The following is a 22,253-nucleotide window of genomic DNA, read 5'->3' as shown; positions in this document are numbered from 1 at the left end:
TGACTCAGAAATATCTAGTCCTGTTTCACATGAAACACTGAATGGTCACTTAAATTGCACAGTCACTCTCAGACCAGAATCTGAGCTAATTACTTGCTCTATAGAATTTCAAAAGCTCATTAACTCTCAGACTCTATCAATTTATGCAGCAAAGGTTCACAATGTGGTCAGACTAAAAAGGTTTGTTTACACTTTTCAGTCACCAAGTAAAAAGAATATTAACACAGTGCTTATACACTCATACACAGTATATTTTCTCACTACAACACTCTAACTGAAATAAGCCAATAGAAATCTCTGCGTCTTGGCTGTAATTTTAACTAACAGACTGTTACTATGCTTATATGCTGCCACAATTCTTACCTGGGTTACTCTAATATGAAAACAATTTTAAATCACAATCTCATTCCTGTACGTACCCGGATCAGTCCAGACAGTGGGTTGAGCCTCCTTTCCAGCAGGTGGAAACAGACTAAAACTTGAAGGATGCCCTATATCAGGACAGAGCCTATCCTCTAACCCTACTGTATTCGTCTGTCTCCAGCAGGTGCAGCATCTCCCCTTCGGTTCTCTGCTGTAGGCTAGTCAGCCTCTTCTTCTTTCTTTTTCGGCTCAAGCAAGTAGTTCTTTGATTCCCGCTTGTTTTAGAAACAAAAAAAAAAAAATCTATGAAGGAAATTTTGCCTTCTTTTAGTGCTTTTACTGTTTTTGTGTGGGAGACGTCCGTCTCCCAGCTCTTGCCCGGCTGAGGGGGGCTTTGCCCCTTTTGCAGGAGGGGTTCCCTGCATAGTCCTGAGTCCGTGGACACTTCCAGGTGTGGGGACCGACGCTCTCTGGGCCTCGTTCCCCCTCTGGCTGCCGAGAGGGTTTTTAACCCGCTGCTGTGCTCAGTAAAAAAAAAAAAAAAAAGGAGTTTAAAAGTTTCAAACTTCAATAAGTTGCAGGTACTCACCTACCTCTAACTTATTTGCAGCAGTTGACCAGCTTTTTTATTTTTTTCTGGTCAGAGTAGGGCTAGAACCGGCAACCAGAGAAGCAGAAGGCAGCAGGTTTCCCGCCTGCTCTCTCCTGCTGTGCAGGCTGTCAATCAAGCTTTTTTTTCAGCTTTTTTTTTCTTCAGCCGCGGCTTAGCTATGTCCAGGCTGGCATCCTACCTTTCTTGTGGGCTGCCCTCGTCGCGTTTTTTGTAGCAGGGCCTCTGCACTGCTTGCCTGCCGGGTGGGGAAGGTCCCTCCTCGGCAGGACAAGCAAATTTAGCCCGGGGCTCCACTCCTCCCAGCATGGCCAGGCCTTTCCCGGGTCGGCAGAGCCCGGGAACGGCCGCCATCTTGGATTTTTCATCAGGGCCGATTTCAGTGCTCCCTGGGGCTGGGGAGCCAGATGTTTTTTATTTAACCCCCGATTTGGCCCCCGCAGGTGCCCAGGAGGGGGGTCCTGACCTTCCCTCACCCCCCCTCCCCCCCCGCCAAATCCAGGGTCCCTTTTTCAGCGGATTTCGTCCTCCTCATGCACAAATCTTATCTAGCTAGGCTGCATGAGCTGGACGAAAGCCCCCCCCGCCAAAAATCCTTCGCTCAGCGCTGTTGACCACTGGACCGGCCGCAGAGCCCCAGGGACCAGTTCGGGTGCGGGTGGTCCCGGGGGTGCCCCCCCCCCCCCCCGGTGTCTCCCGTGTCCTCAGACCCCGCTGCTTCCTCGAATTTGGCGGATGCCCCACCCTAGAGGGGGATGACCCTAGAGCCCTCCGTCTTTTTCGTAAGGAAGAATTAGAGCCCCTCCTCGCTTTTGTTTTGCAGGAGCTGGGTCTGGAAAGTCCCTCCGTGGATAATCTCATGGCCTCGCTCCCTAAGGATATGAACCCGGTTCTGGGAGGGCTCCGAGCTCCGGCCTCGGCCTTTCCCTTCCACCCCATGCTTAAGCTCCTTATCCTGCGGGAATGGGAGGCTCCTGAGGGTGCGCTTTGGGTGGGGCGTGCGATGGATAAGCTCTATCCCCTCCCGGAGGAGGGCTTGGAGCTGTTGCGATATCCATCGGTGGATTCTTATGTTTCTGCAGTGGCCAAGCACACCACGATTCTGGTGGAAGGTTCCACGGCCTTGAAGGATTCACAAGATCGTAAGCTGGAGGCTCACCTGAAGCGCATCTTCGACGTTCTGGCCCTTGGGGTCTGGGCGTCTTGCTGTAGCAGTCTCATGATGCGAGCGGGCCTCCAGTGGGTCCAACAGTTACTCTGCGCCCGGGAGCTTCCGCCAAGTGAGGCAGAACAAGCCGAACGTCTGGAGGCAGTCACTGCTTATGTATCAGACGCCCTCTACAATCTGGTCCGTGTCCAGGCGAAGGCGATGGTTTCAGCAGTGGCGGCCCGGAGGCTCCTTTGGCTACGCCACTGGTCGGCTGATCAGTCCTCAAAGACTAGGTTGGGCACGCTGCCCTTCAAAGGTAAGATGCTCTTTGGCGAGGATCTTGAGAAGCTTATGGACTCCTTGGCTGACAACAAGGTCCATAAGCTCCCAGAGGACCGCCCCTAAGTCTTCCCGATCCTTCGTGGCCTCTCGCTCCAGGGGCCAGTGTCACTTCGCTTCTCGGGGGCGGGGCGGTTCTGCAAGGGGGTCTTCTCGTGCGCAGTCCTGGTCGCAGTCCTTTCGTGATAGACGGCCCTTTTGCGAGGGCCAGCCCATGCGTGCCACCGCTAAACCTGCCACGCAATGAAGTTCAGCCGACCCATTCCTCGGTTCCTTACCTCGGCGGACGCCTCTTCCTGTTCTTCGAGGAATGGGTCAAGATCATGTCAGATCAGTGGGTCCTCGACATTATCAGAGACGGGTACGCTTTCGACCTCGTCAGGGAACTTCCAGATCTCTTTCTTTTCTCGCCTTGTGGCCGGGCCAAGAGGGACGTGGTGGTCCAGACTTTCTCCAAGCTTCTGGATCTGGGAGCGGTGGTCCCAGTCCCGGAAAGGGAAATTGGCGCCGGCCAGTATTCTATTTACTTCACCGTGCCCAAAAAGGACGGGTCCTTCCGCCCAATTTTGGACCTCAAGAGGGTCAATCGGGCTCTCAAGATCCCCCACTTCCGCATGGAAACCCTGCGGGCGGTCATTGCGGCGGTCCGCCCCAGAGAGTTCCTTGCTTCCCTCAATCTCGCAGAAGCTTATTTTCATATTCCCATTCACCGCGACTATCAGAAGTATCTCCGATTCCACATTCTCAACCAGGACTTCCAGTTTCGAGCTCTCCCCTTCGGCCTCGCGACCGCTCCTCGCACCTTCATGAAGATCATGGTAGTAGTAGCGGCGGCCTTGCGCTGGGAGGGGATTCTCGTCCATCCCTATCTGGACAATTGGCTCATCAGGGCCAAGTCGGAGACCTCTTGCCGGTGGGCAGTGGATCGCGTCTTGGAGCTCCTTGCCTCTCTCGGGTGGATAGTGAACTTTTCCAAGAGCAAGCTTCAGCTCTCCCAGGAGTTGGAATTTCTGGGAGCCCACTTCGACACCCGAGTAGGCAAGGTTTTCTTACCTCGGGCGCGAGCCCTCAAGCTGATCGATCAGGTCCAGACTTTGATTGCCCTACTCTCCCCGACAGCCTGGGATTATCTCCAAGTCCTGGGATCCATGGCTCTACCATCGACCTTGTCCCCTGGGCTTTTGCTCATATGCGTCCGTTACAGAAAGCTTTGCTGTCCCGTTGGCAGCCAGCGTCGGAGCAGTTCCACGTAGTCCTTCCATTCTTGGATTGTACTGCCGACGAATTACAGTGGTGGCTGTCTCTTCCTCATCTTCTGCAAGGGATGCCTCTTCAAGCTCCACAGTGGACGATAGTGACCACGGATGCCAGCCTGTTGGGCTGGGGTGCGGTCTGCCTTTCTCAGTCCACCTAGGGAACATGGTCGCAGACTCAGTTGCGCTGGCACATCAATCTACTGGAAACGTTGGTGGTCCGCCTGGCGCTTCAGGAGTTCCGTCCCCTGATCCGCGGCAAGGCGGTACGAGTCCTGTCTGACAACTCCACCATAGTGGCCTACATCAATCTCCAAGGGGGCACTCGCGGTCCCCTGGTAGCCTTAGAAGCCAGACGTCTCCTCGCTTGGGCGGAGCGTCACCTACAGTGCCTTGCGGCTTCTCACATCGCCGGAAAAGATAATGTTCAAGCCGACTTCCTCAGCCAGCAGTCGCTCGATCCAGAAGAGTGGTAGCTCTTGGACGCGGCCATGGCTCTTATTGTGGACAGGTGGGGTCCTCCTCACCTCGACCTCATGGCGACTCTGCGCAATGCCAAGGCCAATCGGTTCTTCAGCCGCTGGAGGGAGCACGGCGCAGAGGGCGTGGATGCTCTGGCTCTACCTTGGCCAGCGGATGTCCTTTTGTACGTGTTTCCCCCTTGGCCACTGGTGGGGAAAGTTCTCAGGAGAATCGAGCTCCACCGGGGACCGGTGATTCTAGTTGCTCCCGAGTGGCCGCGAAGGCCGTGGTTCGCGGATCTCATCAATCTAGCGGTGGACGGGCCCCTGTGCCTCGGTCATCTCCCTCGTCTCCTCCGGCAGGGGCCTGTATTTTTTGACCAGGCCGATCGCTTCTGTCTTGCGGCCTGGCTTTTGAACGGCGTCGCCTGAGGCGCAAAGATTATAGGGAGGAGGTCATCTCCACCCTGCTGCAAGCCCGGAAGCAGTCAACTTCTCTGGCCTATGTGCGCATCTGGAAAGTTTTTGAGTCCACGTGTACGGAGGCGGGTGTCCCTGTGCACTCCGCCTCAATTCCTTTGATTCTTTCTTTTCTTCAGAAGGGTCTCTCTAAGGGCCTCTCCTTCAGTTCTCTACGCGTTCAAGTCTCTGCGCTCGGCTCTCTCCTGGGTCGGGTGGACAGTCATGCCTTAAGCAGCTCACCCTGACGTGATTCGTTTCCTGAGGGGCGTTAGACACCTCCGCCCCCCCTCTCGGGCCACGTGTCCATCGTGGAGTCTCAACCTAGTCCTTCGTGCTCTCTGTGCGGCTCCCTTCGAGCCTCTTCGCCACGCTACGCTCAAGGATCTTACTCTGAAGACTGTCTTTCTGGTCTCTATTTCCTCTGCTCGCCGTATTTCCGAGCTTCAGGCGCTGTCCTGTCGGGAGCCCTTCTTGCGTTTCTCGGATTCCGGGGTTTCTCTCAGGACTGTTTCTTCCTTCTTGCCTAAGGTTGTTTCCGCTTTTCATGTCAACCAGTCGGTCGAACTCCCAGCGTTCTCTCCGGAGGAGATTGTGGGTACGGCGGGTGGCGACCTTCGTCGGCTAGATGTAAAACGAGCGTTGCTTTGCTATCTCCAGGTCACCAATGACTTCCGGGTATCGGACCATCTCTTCGTCCTTTGGAGTGGTCCCAACCGCAGTAAACAGGCTTCTAAGACCACGATTGTGCGGTGGTTGAAGGAAGCCATTTCCTCGGCGTATCTTTGTCAAGGTCGTCCGCTTCCTGAGGGTCTGAAGGCCCATTCTCTGCGTTCTCAGGCTACTTTGTGGGCAGAGAGTCAATCTGTCTCCCCGCAGGAGATTTGCAGGGCCGGCACTTGGACGTCTCTGCACACTTTTGCTTGGCACTACCGTCTGGATGTGCACGCTCCGGTGTTCGGTTCCTTTGGGCGGCAAGTGCTTCGAGCGGGACTGTCTCGGTCCCACCCAGTTTAGGGAAGCTTTGGTACATCCCACTGTCTGGACTGATCCGGGTACGTACAGGAAAGGAAAATTAGTTCTTATCTGTTAATTTTCGTTCCTGTAGTACCACGGATCAGTCCAGATGCCCTTCCCTGTCTGTCTTCTGTCCTCTCGAAGCTTGTTTTCTTGCAGGTCTGCAGATTTCCATATATTTCTTTGTGCAAAATTACTGAGCAATTACACCGGAAGCCTTGGTCGTTTTCTTATACCAAGTTGATGCAAGAGCGTATAGGTATACCATGTTTTCTACATTATTCTATATTTGCTCCATTGAGCTTTACAGTTACTTGCTTGATCCTATTCTTGGGTTTGTTGTTTTATGCTTTGACATATGTTATACTGAAGGGGTAGAGGATAGGCTCTGTCCTGATATAGGGCATCCTTCAAGTTTTAGTCTGTCTCCACCTGCTGGAAAGAAAGGAGGCTCAACCCACTGTCTGGACTGATCCGTGGTACTACAGGAACGAAAATTAACAGGTAAGAACTAATTTTCCTTTCCTTCCTTTCAGTCACACACACTCTACTTTGAGTGAGTTATCAAACAATTCCCTCTGAATTTCAACCTTTCAGACACAGCAAGGATTCTATAACAGGAGCCAAAAGCAGAAACAGCCTACACTTCTCCATCTATGACCCTTCACATGCAAAACCTCTTCAGCTCATGGGAGCTAGTCATTAGCATATCTCTCAGCATGAAGTTCCCATAAGCCTAAGCTTTGGCAGGACTGACATAGCAAGCTGACAATCAGAATCTTCAATCTTGATCTTCCTGCTGAGGTCATTCTATTTCAGTCCCGCCTACCCCTTGTAACTGGACGAGAACTAAAAAAAACAACTCAAAACTGATTCTCCCCACCTTCCCCGAGGCTTCTATGTCCACAGGAGGTGTTATTTTCCTGCCAACACTGATACCAGGATACTGTTTGTTCTTTCATTCCCTGCAGCCTGGCACTTAGAGAATCTTGTCACACGGGTTCTTCTACTTTGAGCCCTCAACAGTCCCTTCTCCCCTCCCAGAAAGACATATACCCAGAGAATAAAAAAAGCAAGCCACATTCCAGCAATGCTTTCTTAAAGCCCCATAACTCAGGTTAGTAGAAAGACAAATGTCTTTGCCCTCTTATTGTATTTTTAACTCCTGGTTATATTTGCATTGATTTTTATGTTGTAAATTGTAATGCTATTGTAAACTTGCCTTGAGCGCTTGTAATGAAAAGGCGGTCTTAAATAGAAGTTGATGGTGATGATGATAATGAGACTCTTCCTTTGAGTCTTTCCAGCCTAGGCTGAATGAGACAGGGAGAGTGGGCACTGAGCACGGAATGTAACTTATTCTTAAGTATTGGGAGCAGCAGCAATGAAGGAGCTCCAGCACTCACATGCAGCAAAGAACTGAACCAGCTGCCTGCACCACACTGACGTCTCCTTTCTCTTGCACTTGTATATAGAGGGAGCTGGTCCACAGTGATGAGTTCATGTGTATCTCTGCCCCCTCTCACCCTTTCTTTTAAAATATAGGACAGAGACTGGTGGGGGTTTTCAGTGCTTCCCTAGCTCTTCTTTTGGCCATTTCAGTCCTCTCAATGTAGCTGTGCCTTGGGCTTTAAAAGGTTGGGAGCCACTGCTTTACCCTTCTAAAACTTCCATTCACCTTCATAGCCTCCATTAGTATCATACTTTAAACCACATAATTCATCTACATAGTTTTCAAAATATTACTTTCCTAAGGATGGGCTTAATTTACTAAGGCTTTTCTCTCATTCTATGTCTATGGGAAAAAGCTTAGCAAATTAAACACTATGGGACTTATATACTCAAGGTTTTCTCCTATTTTGGGGTGAAATTTCAAGCCATTTATGCACTTAAAACATGGATTAATGCATGTAAATGGATTGTTTTAAAATCATACAGGGTTTGTGCATGTAAAATTTCATTTTTATGAGTCTAATTCAAGCATTTGCTTGAAAATATGTAATAAGCATTTTTCCTGTAGAGAAAAAGAGGGTAATTTTATAATATTGTGGGTAACATATGGTGCAGTTATGTGCATATATTACACCAATTAGCAAAGTGAACTTCCACATATAAGGAAAATTTTGCAAAAGAGTACGCACAACCTCACCTGCACAAATTGATACTTTCTCTTTACAACATGTAACTCATGCATGTGAATTTACATGTAAACATTTTAAAACCAAACGAATGTGTATAAATCCAAACTTTATCCTCCTCACCCCAGCCCACCGCAGAGAACACCCCTTTCTTTGTGCACATAAAAGTATGTATGAAATTGGGTTCTGTGCATACTTCGTTATCAGTGATTAGCACCAAGCTTTGTTGTGGCATCCTTAATATCCTGTGCAGGTGAAGTTCCTTTGCTAATGTATGTGAATAATGAAAACATATAAAAATAGAAATTATGTATATTTGTTTTGTTCTCTGCTACAAAAGCTATTGAATTTGTGCAGGCTATACATTTTTTAAATAAAAAAAATAAAGAGAATAGGGCCCTCGTTAGTCTTTCCTCTTTGTGCATTTATTCCACCCAAGGCAATAGAAGTATAAGAAATAAGAAATTGCCATGCTGGGTTAGACCAAGGGTCCATCAAGCCCAGCATCCTGTTTCCAACAGTGGCCAATCCAGGCCATAAGAACCTGGCAATTACCCAAACACCAAGAAGATCCCATGCTACTGATGCAATTAATAGCAGTGGCTATTCCCTAAGTAAACTTGATTAATAGCAGTTAATGGACTTCTCCTTCAAGAACTTATCCAAACCTTTTTGAACCCAGCTACACTAACTGCACTAACCACATCCTCTAGCAACAAATTCCAGAGCTTTATTGTGCGTTGAGTGAAAAAGAATTTTCTCTGATTAGTCTTAAATGTGCTACTTGCTAACTTCATGGAATGCCCCCTAGTCCTTCTATTATCCGAAAGTGTAAATAACAGATTCACATCTACTCGTTCAAGACCTCTCATGATCTTAAAGACCTCTATTATATCCCCCCTCAGCTGTCTCTTCTCCAAGCTGAACAGCCCTAACCTCTTCAGCCTTTCCTCAGAGGAGCTGTTCCATCCCCTTTATCATTTTGGTTGCCCTTCTCTGTACCTTCTCCATCGCAACTATATCTTTTTTTGAGATGCGGCGACCAGAATTGTACACAGTATTCAAGGTGCAGTCTCACCATGGAGCGATATAGAGGCATTATGACATTTTCCATTTTATTCACCATTCCCTTCCTAAAAATTCCTAACATTCTGTTTGCTTTTTTGAAAGCTGCAGCACACTGAGGTGATGATTTTAAAGTATTATCCACTATGATGCCTAGATCTTTTTCCTGGTTGGTTGTTCCTAATATGGAACCTAACATCGTATAACTACAGCAAAGGTTATTTTTTCCTATATGCAATACCTTGCACTTGTCCACATTAAATTTCATCTGGCATTTGGATGCCCAATCTTCCAGTCTTGCAAGGTCGTCCTGTAATGTATCACAATCCGCTTGTGTTTTAACTACTCTGAATAATTTTCTATTGTCCACAAATTTGATAACCTCACTCATCATATTCCTTTCCAAATCATTTATATATATATATATATATATATTGAAAAGCACCGGTCCAAGTACAGATCCCTGAGGCACTCCACTGTTTACCCTTTTCCACTGACAAAATTGTCCATTTAATCCTACTCTCTGTTTCCTGTCTTTTAACCAGTTTGTAATCCACGAAAGGGCATCGCCTCCTATCCCATGACTTTTTAGTTTTCTTAGAAGCCTCTCATGAGGAACCTTGTCAAATGCCTTCTGAAAATCCAAATACACTACATCTACCGGTTCACCTTTATCCACATGTTTATTAACCCCTTCAAAAAAATGAAGGCTTTCCTTGGGTAAATCCATGTTGACTGTGTTCCATTAAACCATATCTTTCTATGTGCTCTACAATTTAAGAACATAAGAACATAAAAACATGCCATACTGGGTCAGACCAAGGGTCCATCAAGCCCAGCATCCTGTTTCCAACAGTGGCCAATCCAGGCCATAAGAACCTGGCAAGTACCCAAAAACTAAGTTTATCCCATGCTACTGTTGCTAATAATAGCAGTGGCTATTCGCTAAATCAACTTAATAGCAGGTAATGGACTTCTCCTCCAAGAACTTATCCAATCCTTTTTTAAACACAGCTACACTAACTGCACTAACCACATCCTCCGGCAACAAATTCCAGAGTTTAATTGTGCGTTGAGTGAAAAAGAACTTTCTCCGATTAGTTTTAAATGTGCCACATGCTAACTCCAAGGAGTGCCCCCTAGTCTTTCTACTATCCGAAAGAGTTAATAACTGATTCACATTAACCCGTTCTAGACTTCTCATGATTTTAAAAACCTCTATCATATCCCCCCTCAGTCCTAACGTCTTCAGCCTTTCCTCGTAGGGGAGCTGTTCTATTCCCTTTATCATTTTGGTCGCCCTTCTCTGTACCTTCTCTATCGCAACTATATCTTTTTTGAGATGCGGCGACCGGAATTGTACACAGTATTCGAGGTGCGGTCTCACCATGGAGCGATACAGAGGCATTATGATATTTTCCATTTTATTCACCAGTCCCTTTCTAATAATTCCCAAATTTGTTTGCTTTTTTGACTGCCACAGCACACTGAACTGACAATTTCAATGTGTTATCCACTATGACGCCTAGATCTCTTTCTTGGGTGGTAGCTCCTAATATGGAACCTAACATTGTGTGACTATAGCATGGGTTATTTTTCCCTATATGCATCTCCTTGCACTTATCCACATTAAATTTCATCTGCCATTTGGATGCCCAATTTTCCAGTCTCAGAAGGTCTTCCTGCAATTTATCACAATCTGCTTGTGATTTAACTACTCTGAACAATTTTGTATCATCTGCAAATTTGATTACCTCACTTGTCATATTTCTTTCCAGATCATTTATAAATATATTGAAAACTACGGGTCCCAATACAGATCCCTGAGGCATTCCGCTGCCCACTCCCTTCCACTGAGAAAATTGTACATTTAATCCTACTCTTTGTTGCCTGTCTTTTAGCCAGTTTGTAATCCACGAAAGGACATCGCCACCTATCCCATGACTTTTCACTTTTCCTAGAAGCTTCTCATGAGGAACTTTGTCAAACGCCTTCTGAAATTCCACTATTTCTCCCAGCACTGAAGTCAGGCTCACTGGTCTATAGTTACCCAGATTGCCCCTGGAGCCCTTTTTAAATATTGGGGTTACATTGGCCACCCTCCAGTCTTCAAGTACAATGGATGATTTTAATGATAAAATTTGTAACCTAACTAGATCATAAATTTCATTTTTTAGTTCCTTCAGTTCCCTAGGATGCATACCATCCGGTCCAGGTGATTTGCTACTCTTTAGTTTGTCAATCTGGCTTACTACATCTTCCCGATTCACAGTGATTTGGTTCAATTCATCTGCCTCATCACCCTTGAAAACCATCTCTGGAACTGGTATCTCCCCAACATCCTCATTAGTAAACACGGAAGCAAAGAATTCATTTAGTCTTTCTGCAATGGCCTTATCTTCCTAAGAGCCCCTTTAAACCCTCGGTCATCTAATGGTCCAACCAACTTCCTTACAGGTTTCTTGCTTCCTCGTGCATGGCATTTGCATACAGTGCTGCTCTGGCTTATTGGAGGGAGTTTTTTGGTTTTGTTTGAAGAGAAGGGATTATAGAAGAGGGGACATGGGTGGTGATAGAAAGAAGGAAAGTGGCATGGGTGAATGGAAAAGAGTGGGAGTGGACACAAGCCAATGGAAGAGAAGCTCAGGGACTGGGAAGAAAGCGAAAAGAGGCATGAAGGGAAATGGAACAGAGAATCACAGAATCATAGGGTAAGGGGAGAGCGTGAGAAGGACTGGGTGGGAGACAGAGCAACAGGGCATAAGGAGAGGGGAAGAAAGTAAAGGTGCAGAAGGCACATTGGAAAGAGTGAGCAGGCACAGAGGGATACAGAGAATATGATACAGGCATGGGATTGGAAGCCTTACAGGTGGGAGAAGGACCTGGAAATTGCCAGATGTAATCCAGAATTTACAAGTTTAGGGATCCAACTCCAGATCTCCAAAATTTCCCTGGTGTTCTTTGGGTCCAGGACTTCCATGCCAAGGAAGAAAAAGAAGTGTCAATGAGGAGCCATAGCCTAGCTAAGGAGTCGGGGGGTTACAAGGAGAGAAGCAGCAGCCTAGCGCTGCTGAATTAACTGAGACTTACTGTATCATTTCCCTGGCAATCACCAAAAACTGCAAGGAGCCCTGCGGGAGGGGAAAGAAAAGAAAAGGATAATGAGGAGGAGGGAAGGGAAGAGCATGGAAATGGGATGTGAAAGAGAAAAAACGAAGAAGGAAAAATGGTAGGAGGAGAGGAGAAATTCAGAAGAGAAAGAAGGAGAGCTGGGGTTGCACTGTGCATTTTCTGTACAAATGATAATGCAAGAAATTACCAAGTAGACGTTGGTGCTCCTTACCTGCATGGTGTTGGGGAGAAGAGCAAAACAAGAGGGAGAAGAGCCATAGGCTGGGGGGGAAAAAAAAAGAGTGGAGGCCAGGAATGTGTAGATGAACAGGAAAAGAAACTAAGAGGTGAGGGAGTGGAGTGAAAGTAGGGATTAACATGGAGAAAATTTGGATTTTCCTCAGTCTGTGTTTCAGTTCAATCATGTCAGACAGCATTTTTGGATCATTAGTCGCAAGCAGGGAACAAGCAGCTGAGGGTCCTCCCACTTCCCGTCATGTGCAACATATGGTATGGCTAGATAAGGCTAGCCCTAGTGTTTCTAAATCAGGCTCTGCGTACCTTTTATGAGCTTGTATCTGTATATGCTGGCCTTCAGTGACTGACTAAACTTCCCCAAAATTCAGTTATTCAGGATGAACCAGCTGCACTGACCTGCTTCATCACAATACTATTTCAGAAAAATGACGTTCATCACCATACTGGTGCCTCTCACCACAGAACCATCCTTTGTGATTTATGAGAGCCTAAAAAGATCCATAGTATAAGGATTTCCAGACTCCCTACTCTGCCTGAATTCATTCCATCTTTAACCCATACAGCTGCTAGCTCTGGCATACTCCAACCCTGCTGCTACTACTACTAAACATATCTAAAGAACTACTAAACATACACAGCACTGTAGAGATACACAAAATAGACTGTCCTGTTCTTTGGAGCTTGCAGTCTAGCTGAGACACATGAACAAAACAGACAATTTTCAAGTGTTACGCTCCTGCCCACGGACCCCATCCCGCGGACAGGCCCTCTCGTACCTCCATCTTCGTGGCCTTTGCCACCCCGGACTGCTGCCTCCCTACCGCAGCCTGGACCGCCCCCGAGCCGTGCTTCTTCCTTTCTCCGCGGCGCGAGCTGCCTGGGTCCTCTCTAGCAGCAGGAAGCTGCCTCTAGCGCTGCCCTCTCTTCTACGGCCCGATGCTGCCATCTCTGGGGCCTCATAGGTGCAGCCACTGCCACCGACTCCACTCTTCGCAGCTAGAAGCCGCGCCACTGACTCAGCCTCCAGCAGGGAAGCCCTGCTGGGATTCCCTCCAGCTGCATGGAGCCGCCGCTATCTTCCTCTCCTCTTCTCAGGGTAGGAAGCCGCCCCCAGAGTGGCTCTCCTTCGCGGCAGGATGCCGCCACAAGCCTTTAAATGGGAGGTGGGCATGCGCCTCTTCCTCCCATTTAAAGGGCCGCAGCAGGAAACACTGCGGCCCCACCGGATGATGTCATCTCAGCACTTCCTAGCCCAGTCCTATAAGAAGGCCCTGCTTCAATTCCTCAGGGCCTTCGAATCAGATTCCATGGTCGTCCATATCTCCTCTTCTTCGGTCAAGGTCTTCCGTGGTCTGCTCCTGTCCAGATGGCTTTATGTTCCATGTTATTCTTGTGGTCTCATCCTCGTCAGAGTTCCTTCGTTGCTTGTTCCAGAAGCCCTGATGTTCCTCATCTCACTCCTGATGTCCCTCGACAAGGAACCCTGATGTTCTTCTTCCAAGTCCTGATGTTCCACATCCTGAAGTCCCTTGTCCAGGAGCCCTGATGTTCTTCTTCCAAGACCTGATGTCTCTCATCCAGGAGCCCCAATGTTCTTCTTCCATGTCCCGGATGTTCCATTTTCCATGTTCCACTCCAGGTCCTGATGTCATCCTCATCTTCAGCTACTTGCCCTCCTTCCTGGTTCCTTGCTACTCTACCTTTCCGGGCGTGCCACTGTTGTGTCCGCTACCAGCCCATGGGAGGCTGTGCAGGGCGCCTCGTGGTACAAGACCTACCTTCATTCCTGCAGCGCAAGTCTCCAGAAGGCCCTTGTTTTTAATGCCAAGGCCTGTTCCTGAATTCTGAGTTCTGTCTCTTGAATCCTGTGTCTTGTATCCTGCCCCAGTCTTCAGAGTACCTTGTCTGCCTCCGTCGATGCCCAAGACTCTGCCAGAACCTGCCCCGCTTCAGCATGGTCTGTGACCAGCCACAGGCAGCTGTGTAGGGCACGCTGCATTGCAGCTCTCACTCAGTTCTTTCCTGAATCCTAGTTTGAGTCCTCGCAGCACCTTGGGTCTTCAAAGTCCTCGTCCGAGGCTTCCCAGTCCTCAGTCTTCCTAGCGCCCTGAGTCTTCCAAGTCTTCCTCAGAGTCTTCCTAGCGCCTTGAGTGTTCCAAGGCCTTGTCTAAGTCTTCCAAGCTCTCTGAGTGTTCCAAGGCCTCGTCCTCGTCTTCCTAGCACCCAGAGTCTTCCATGTCCTTGTCTGAGTCTTCCTAGCACCCAGAGTCTTCCAAGTCTTCATCTGAGTCCTCAGTCCAAATCCTCCAAGTATACTGACTCCTGTCTGTGTCTTCCAAGCACCCAGAGTCTTACAAGTCCTTGTCTGAGTCTTCCAAGCACCCAGAATCTTCCAAGCCTTCATCTGAGTCATCAGTCCGATTCCTCCAAGTATGTCTGACATGATTGAAACTCTTGTCCGTGTCTTCCAAGTACCCTGAGTCTTCTGTTCCTGCTCTCTGCCTCCATCTGACTTCACGCATTCGTCACTCCCTAGTGGCGGGTCCGGAAGGGCTACCGAGTGGCCAGAGGGCTACTCCCAAGACCAACATTGCGTTGCTGGGTCTCACTGGTGTGTGTTGGTCCAGCGGAGGGCTGACTCAGCCTCGTTCCAGTTCCTGTTCTTCCTAGCCTGGTCCTGTCCAGCCTCATTCTTGCTCCGCCCATGCCTGTATTCGCTCACCTCCCTCGGGGTGTGTCTTGGGGCTCCTCCCTGAGTCGCCATGTGGCCCAAGGGCTCACTTTCTCCCAGGAGCAGGTGACCACACCTCCCTGTCCCTCCTCAGGACCCAAAGGGCATGTTCGCAACATCAAGTATCATTTAAGATCAGGAAGAGCTGGGATTGTGGATTTAAAAGCAATCTCAAAGAGGTGGGTTTTTAAGCAGGACTTGAATATATAGAGCAAGATGCATCAACTCAGGAAAACCATTCCAGGCACATGGTGCCACAAGACAGAAAGTATGGAGTCTGGAATTAGCAATGGAGGAGGACACAGATAAAATCAGCTTGCCTGATGAACGGAGATTATGAGGAATGAGGTGGTGGGAGATGGATTAGGGATAAGAGAAGAAAGATAGCATGGAGCCACAGAGTGAATGCACTTTTAAGTATAAAGTCATTTAAATTGAATGCAGAAACATTTAGGGAGCCAACGTAGAGCCTTGAGAAGATAGGTAACATTTGTAACAATACTAGGGGAAAATAAGTCATTAAATCGAATTTCTAATATATTATAGTGGAGAAAGATGCTTCAAAGGGAGACCTGTGAGGAAGAAGTTGCAGTAGTTCAAGCAGGAGGTGGATAAGGGTTTTGGCAGTGTGTTTAGAAAGGAAAGAGCAGAGATATTATAGACAAGGAAACATTTAGTAATGTTTAAATGTGCACAGAGAAGGGGAGAGAAGTCAAAAGCTACCCCAAGGTTGAGGGCTGAGAGAGCAGGGAGGATTATGGTGTTATCCACAGAGAGAGAGAGAGAGAAAAATATGGAAGTGGGGAAGTTCATTTGGGAGGAACGATAAGAAGTTCAGTCTTGTCCATTTTATGTTTAAGGTGTTAGTGGGACATCCATGTAGCTGAACAAGTTGAGATGCTTGGCGAAAGCTGCAGTGCAGAGAGAGAGAGAGAGAGAGAGAGAGAGAGAGAGAGAGAGAGATGGAAGCTATAGGAATAAAGATGATGTTAAAAGCCATAAGAAGAGATTAGAGCACTAAAGAAAAGAGATTAGAGCACTAAAGAGAAGAAGGCCCAGAATGAAGCCTTGGGATGTACCAACTGATAAAGTGCAATGGGAAAGATAAGAGGAGAACCAAGAGAGAATGGAGTCCCAGAATTCAAGCGAGGATGGAGTGTAAAGAAGCAGATGGTGATTAACAGTGTCAAAAGCAGAGGATACTGTAGGTCAAGGAGAATGCCGATTGAATATGACCTATTCAAATGCACTTTCCCATTCCTTTGGCTATAGCCACTATCTTGTCACACTGTTTCATTGCTTTGATTTCATCAGATATGATCATCTGATCCCTGAGGGCTTTCTCCTGTTTAGTGCACATCAGTATCTGCCCCCCCCCCCCCCACCGTGTTTATTGCCCTCTTGAATTTCTGCGCCCCAAATGCACATTTTTAAATTGAAGCTTAGCTGCCAAGCATTCAACCACTCTTCAAACTTTCTTAAATTGCTTTTCATGCTGCCTGCTCCCTTAGGGGAGTCCACTCTGTTGCAATGTCATCAACAAAAGGACAGACTTTTCCTATTAACCCCTTAGTAATAACTCTCACAAAGATATTGAATAGAACCAGTCCCCAGGGCTGATCCCTGTGGCATTTCACTGAGTAAACACCATTTACCATCCATCCTTTGCTGTTTATCACTCAACTGGATCATAATCTTATAGGAAAATTTGGCCTTTTTGCTGATGACACTAAGATCTGCAACACAGTGGATTCCCCTGAGGGAGTGGGCAGCACAAGGAAGATAATAGAATGACACCATGCTACACAGCACATATCACAGGATCCCAGACTTAGCCACACTGGAAAGACAATTAACATAAAGGGATCACATTTGTGCTCCTTTAATAATGTAATACATATTAGCCAATGTGAAGACGGGTGCTTTATCAATGAAATTAAAGACTAGAATAAATCACAGAGGACGAGGAATGCTCCTGCGGGAGGACATTTTTCCAGTCCAGATCACTGCATCAATCAACTTACGGACAGGACTCCAAAAAGAGAACTTCAAAACTATCCAAGAACATAACACATTCAAATTAAAATGATCAAACACTTTAAAACAAACACAAAGGGGACTTAAATCGGGACATGGCTTTTCTCTCTTATTACTATGACAGTCCTTCTGTAGCTATAAATAATGTTTGTCTCCCACACTTTTCTCACCCCTCTGCAAACACATCACTTACTTCCTCATGTCATTTTACAGCATTGAAAACTAACAATACCACACAACTATTATCATGCAGTTCTGTAATGTGCTTCTTTATTCAAGCAACAATCGGTATAACTCAGTTTCATTGACCTGAACAATATTCCTGGAAACTCTCCAGACTTCACCTGGAGGTTCTGGGAATTTGTGTCATCTATGAATTGCCAGGTCACCAGGGAAACAATAGAAACAGATCTCTCTATTTACCGTGCCAGCCCCTCCCCTTCAGGGAACAGGATGGGAGGGGCTGGAGAAGTTTGCAGAACACTTGTTACCTGCTCTGTAGTTAGGAATACCAACTGGCTCCAGGTTTTCAGTACAGGTTGATCCAGTCCTGGCTTTACCCCACTGCATGCAGGGATTTGTAGTTCTGACTTACCTGTACATTCCTTAAGAAAAGCAAAACTGCAAGTTCGTGCAGGATAAAAACCAGGACTGGATTTATCTGTCCTGAAAATTTGGAACCAGGTGGCAACCCCATCTATGGTGGTTCTTTGTAACCCTGCTACCACACATAGAAACAATAGAACATGACAGCAGAAAAAGACCATATGGCCCCGTCTAGTCCTGCCCATCCATTCAATTTATCTAGCCTTATATTCCCATCACACCCTCAAAGATCCCCTCTATTTAATCATGCTTATTGAATTCAGATACTGTTTTTGCCTCCACTGGGAGGTCATTCCATGCATCCACTACTCTCTCTGTAAAGAAATAGTTCCTAAGATTACTTCTGAGTCTACCCCTTTTTACTCTCATCCCATGACCCCTCATTCTAGAGCCTCCTTTCCCTTGAAAGAGGCTCACCTCCTATGCATGGAAACCTTTGAGATTTTTAAATATCTCTATCATATCTCACCTTTTCTCTAGAGTATACACATGTTTAGATCTTTAAGTCTATCCCCATATGCGTTAGAACAGTGACCACTGACCATTTCAGTTACAACCCTCTTGACCAACTCCAACCAATTTATATCCTTTTGAAGGTGCCATTTCCAGAATTGTACACAGTATTCCAAATGAAGCCTCACCAGGGACCTATACAGGGGCAAATTCATCTACCTTTTTCTGCTGACCATTCCTCCTCCTTATGAACCAAGCATCTTTCTGGCTTTTGCCATCACTTTATCCACTTGTCTGACCACTTTAAGATAATCAGATACAATCACCCCTTAGAAGAATTTCACCTCCAATACTGTACCTTTCCCTTAAGTTTGCAGCCTACATGCATTACTCTGAATTCTTTTAGCATTACATCTAGCTGCCAGTATCTAGGCCATTCCACAAGCTTTGCTTAGAACTCTCCTCATGTTTTCCCATACTTTCCTGGCTGTCTATCCTGTTGCAGATTTTAGTACCAACCACAAAAAGATAAACCTTTCCCGACAATCCTCCCACTATGTTGCTCACGAAAATGTTGAAAATAAACCGATCCCAGGATTGATTCCCTGAGAAGCACCGCTAGTATATCTCCCATTCCGCCAGTTTCTAATCCAGTCACTCTAGGTTCCATCCTAAGCGTTCTCAATTTATTTATGCGTCTGTTAAAATCAACAGGATTTTTATCCAAGGGGGTATGCTTTGGGTGTATACTGCATCCCAGTCCCTCCATCCTGCATGATTTCCATGCACTCTGAAAAGTATTTTTTTTAAAAATCCACATGGGCTGCTCCAGCCTCATCCCCTCTCTTTCCTCAAGAAGCCTACAGAGAACAGGAGAAGAGGCATGAACCTGGAGCAGACATTTCAGGCAGAATCTGAGGAGCAACTGGAGAAACAGGGCTGCAACAGACATCCAGCCTGCACCTATGGTATGATTCAAGGTCTTGGGACTCAGCTGATGGTAGAGTGAGGTTGCACTAGTCAAGGAGCTGTGACTTATGGAGGGGGCTGCTGAGGAAAGGAGGAAGGGGAAGAATGATGAGGTCAGCCCTGGAGGGATAGAAAATTGGTGGTGGTGGTAGGGAGGGAGTGGACAGGGAGAGGTACAAGAGAGAAAGCTGGTAGACATTTCTCCTCTCCCACCCACCCAGCAACAGCAATCTCAAGGTGACCACAACTCAAAAGTTCCCAGATATGCCGATGCAGGGAGCAGAGTTCTCAAAGGCTAGTCACAGATGTATTAAGTTAGTCCAACAGAAGGGTATCATGTACAACTTACCTTTATTTTTGCGTGTTCAGGTGGACTAAAATCACTAAACTACTCTGTTGAAAGCGCATAGAAAGTTTATTGCGCTCCTGAGACAATGGCTCAGGTAAAAGGAATCCCTTGAGAAGGAAGAGAGCTGTAGGCTCCACTTTTACCCTGACACTGGGGTGAGGAACAAAGTGTGGGTTTGGTTTTCCTTTGGAAAATGATATTGAAAGGAATGGAGGCCCAAGAATAGTTTTTAAGTTTGCTTAAGCACCGCTGTGCACAGGTCTGAACAACATGGAAGCTCTTAAGCTTTTCTTGGTAGGTTGCTCTCGGGGAAGATTTTTTACACATACCTGTAGGCCTGCAATCCCCTTTTTTCAATGGAAACCCTCCCATGAGATATCCCCGCTTAACCCCCAGCCCGGGGAGCTTTAACTACACCTCCGGCGAGGACCATAAACGTTTTTTATTGTTTATTTAAGGGCCGGTTTTACTCCTGGCTAGCTCTAACATGTTTCTCTTTCCCCCCTAGGGGTTGGATTTTTTTGTTGGGGGGGGGGGGGGGGGGGGGGGGGGAAGTTCTACTTCCATGGCCCAGAGTAGCAGGGGTGCTTTTTATACGCAGCTCTTTTTTCCCCCCTCGGTGTTCCCCTTGGGAGAGGGGACTTGCCCCGATAGTGAGTGCCAAAGAAATACTCTGCAGCCACTGAGTCAGTGCCCAAAACTAAAATCTTTTCCGCTGCAAATCACTGTTGAATTTATGGCACAATTAACTTAAACTGCAGCTCCAGAGAAACTCTCAGGTGTAGTCCCTTTTTACAATCTCTTTCCTCATCTGTGCAGCAAGGGATATCTTAACCAGGCCAGGGAACATCTACCCTCCCAAGATATGGAAAAAACGAGGTTCCCAGGTGGGCAAGAAGTCCCTTGGCTGTGGTGGGGAAAACCCCCTTCCAAACTGGTAAGAAGGTAACTGGTCTGACTCTATACAGACAGAGAGCTTAAATTCTCTCTCCCCCAGGTGAAGATTGCTGATGGGGGTCCTCAGAGTTCTTTAAAAGCTCTTTACTCACAATTAGTTGGTCCTTTTACTTTGCAGTAGGTTTGGGAGGGATTCCAAGCTGGAACAAGCAGCTCCTGATATCCTTGGATGGGTAGGAAGATGGGCAGAAACCCCCCCCCCCCCCCACTTCCTCCCAGATCTTCACAAAACAATTTCTTCTGGTTCCCAAAATGAAATACCACCGGAGTTGCCCCTTGCAACGGGTTCACCACCCTCAGATGGGCAGGTTTCCCTATCCCTGGGCACCCCAGGGTTTTCCCGTGCCCTGAATCCAGGAGGGGCCCTGGTTTCCAGCAAGGCTCCTACCACAAAAAAAGGTATAAAACCCCAAACAACCCATGAGAGAAAACTCTTACCTCACCAGGGAGTAGGTAGGGAAATCCCCGAGCTTACTCGCAGACTACCAGCCGGATTGGCCAGAGACCCAAGAGTAAGGCCCAAATCAACCTAGGAAAACTCCTCACGCCTCCTCTAACTCTGAAATCAACTCACACTGCCCCCAGAGCTCTCGGCAGAGCGCTGCAGTAAAATCTGACCCAGGGGGGATGTCCACTCCAGCACCCTCAAAGGGAGGCGCTGTATCTGAATGGTATCTGCCCTTAGAGACGAGCCCGCACTCATCTAGCTGACAGCGGAGAAGCCAGGACTTACTGGTATCGTGAACAGAGGGTCTGCTGCATCCCTTTGAAAATGCAGGCCATGGGGGGGGGGGGGGGGGAAGGGGCCGCACTCTGAATGTGTACAGTACGTCTGCTTTAAAGGTACAAAACCACTCATGGAAGGAACACGCAGGGGCTTTCAAAACAGAAGCCTGGCATAGACGTTCTCTCCCCCATCGTCCTTCTGCTCCTACTCTGTCCCATAAAGCACCCATAATGTGAGTAGCACAAGCACTGTAAACCTGCGGTGAAGGAGGACAGTTTTCAGCAGCTACAACTGAAGATATCTTCTCAGATTAAACCCATTATTAAATCAGGTTACTTCAAGCTATGGTTGATAAGGCCGTTGCGCTCCCTTTTGGGGGCCACAGGAATTCCCATCTGTGGTCCAGGCGTTAGTACAGCCCACGGTGGACTAGGGTAAGGCATTGCTATTAGGTTTACCCAAGAGTGCGTTATGGGCCTTACAAGTCCTGCAGAACTCGGCACCAAGACTGATATCTGGCATAAGCTTTCGGGCTCATATTTTACCCTGTAATGCAAGAACTGCACTGGCTGCATGTTACAGAGGACGTTCAATTCAAAGCACTATTACTCATACATAAGATGCTAAAAATGGACTCGCTACCTTGGCTCAGTCAGCTGCTTCATCTGTGCAATCCCACACGCGCCCTTCGATCAGCGCAAAGAGGGCTGTTTGAGGCACCCTCGATGAAGCAAGTCCGTCTCGCTGAAATGAGAGAACTTTTCTCTTTCTCGCTGGCCCGATGCTGTGGAGCTTGCCACCTTTGTCCCTGCCGACGACTGAATGCACGCAATCATTTAAAAAATTTGCTAAAACCCCATTTATTCCATCAGGCTCTTGAATGCTGAGGATCACTGTAAATGTTTCTAGCAAGTGGAGAGTTATGCTGGGTTTTTTTTTTTTCAACTGTCTGTTTTTAGATGTTTTCGTATTATAACTTACTTTGAATTCTAATGTTGTAAACTGCCTAGTGCTGGGAACAGGCAACATATCAGTTTCTAAAGAAATGAATACATAAAGAAAACAGCGGTGGTACACTTGCGAGGGGGGTAACCTGCAGAAAGCAGCAGTTACAAACCAAAAACAGCTTCACCAGTACTCAGGATTTTATCAGGGCTCAGAGGAAACATGAGGATGCCCAATAGTGGTGATGACACTGAC

General features: G+C 47.3%; 1 protein-coding gene across 8 annotated transcripts in view; it reads right to left on the bottom strand.

Moving 5' to 3' along the window:
• The window catches only part of PIK3AP1 (phosphoinositide-3-kinase adaptor protein 1), a 214,360-nt gene that overhangs the window by 151,967 nt on the left and 40,140 nt on the right, over window positions 1-22,253 (bottom strand). The gene's annotated exons all lie outside the window — the stretch shown is intronic.

The sequence above is a fragment of the Rhinatrema bivittatum genome, chromosome 7, assembly GCF_901001135.1.
Source record: "Rhinatrema bivittatum chromosome 7, aRhiBiv1.1, whole genome shotgun sequence".
Classification (NCBI taxonomy): domain Eukaryota; kingdom Metazoa; phylum Chordata; class Amphibia; order Gymnophiona; family Rhinatrematidae; genus Rhinatrema; species Rhinatrema bivittatum.
The sequence above is the reverse complement of the archived record's forward strand: the minus strand, read 5'-3'. Positions and strand labels throughout refer to the sequence as shown.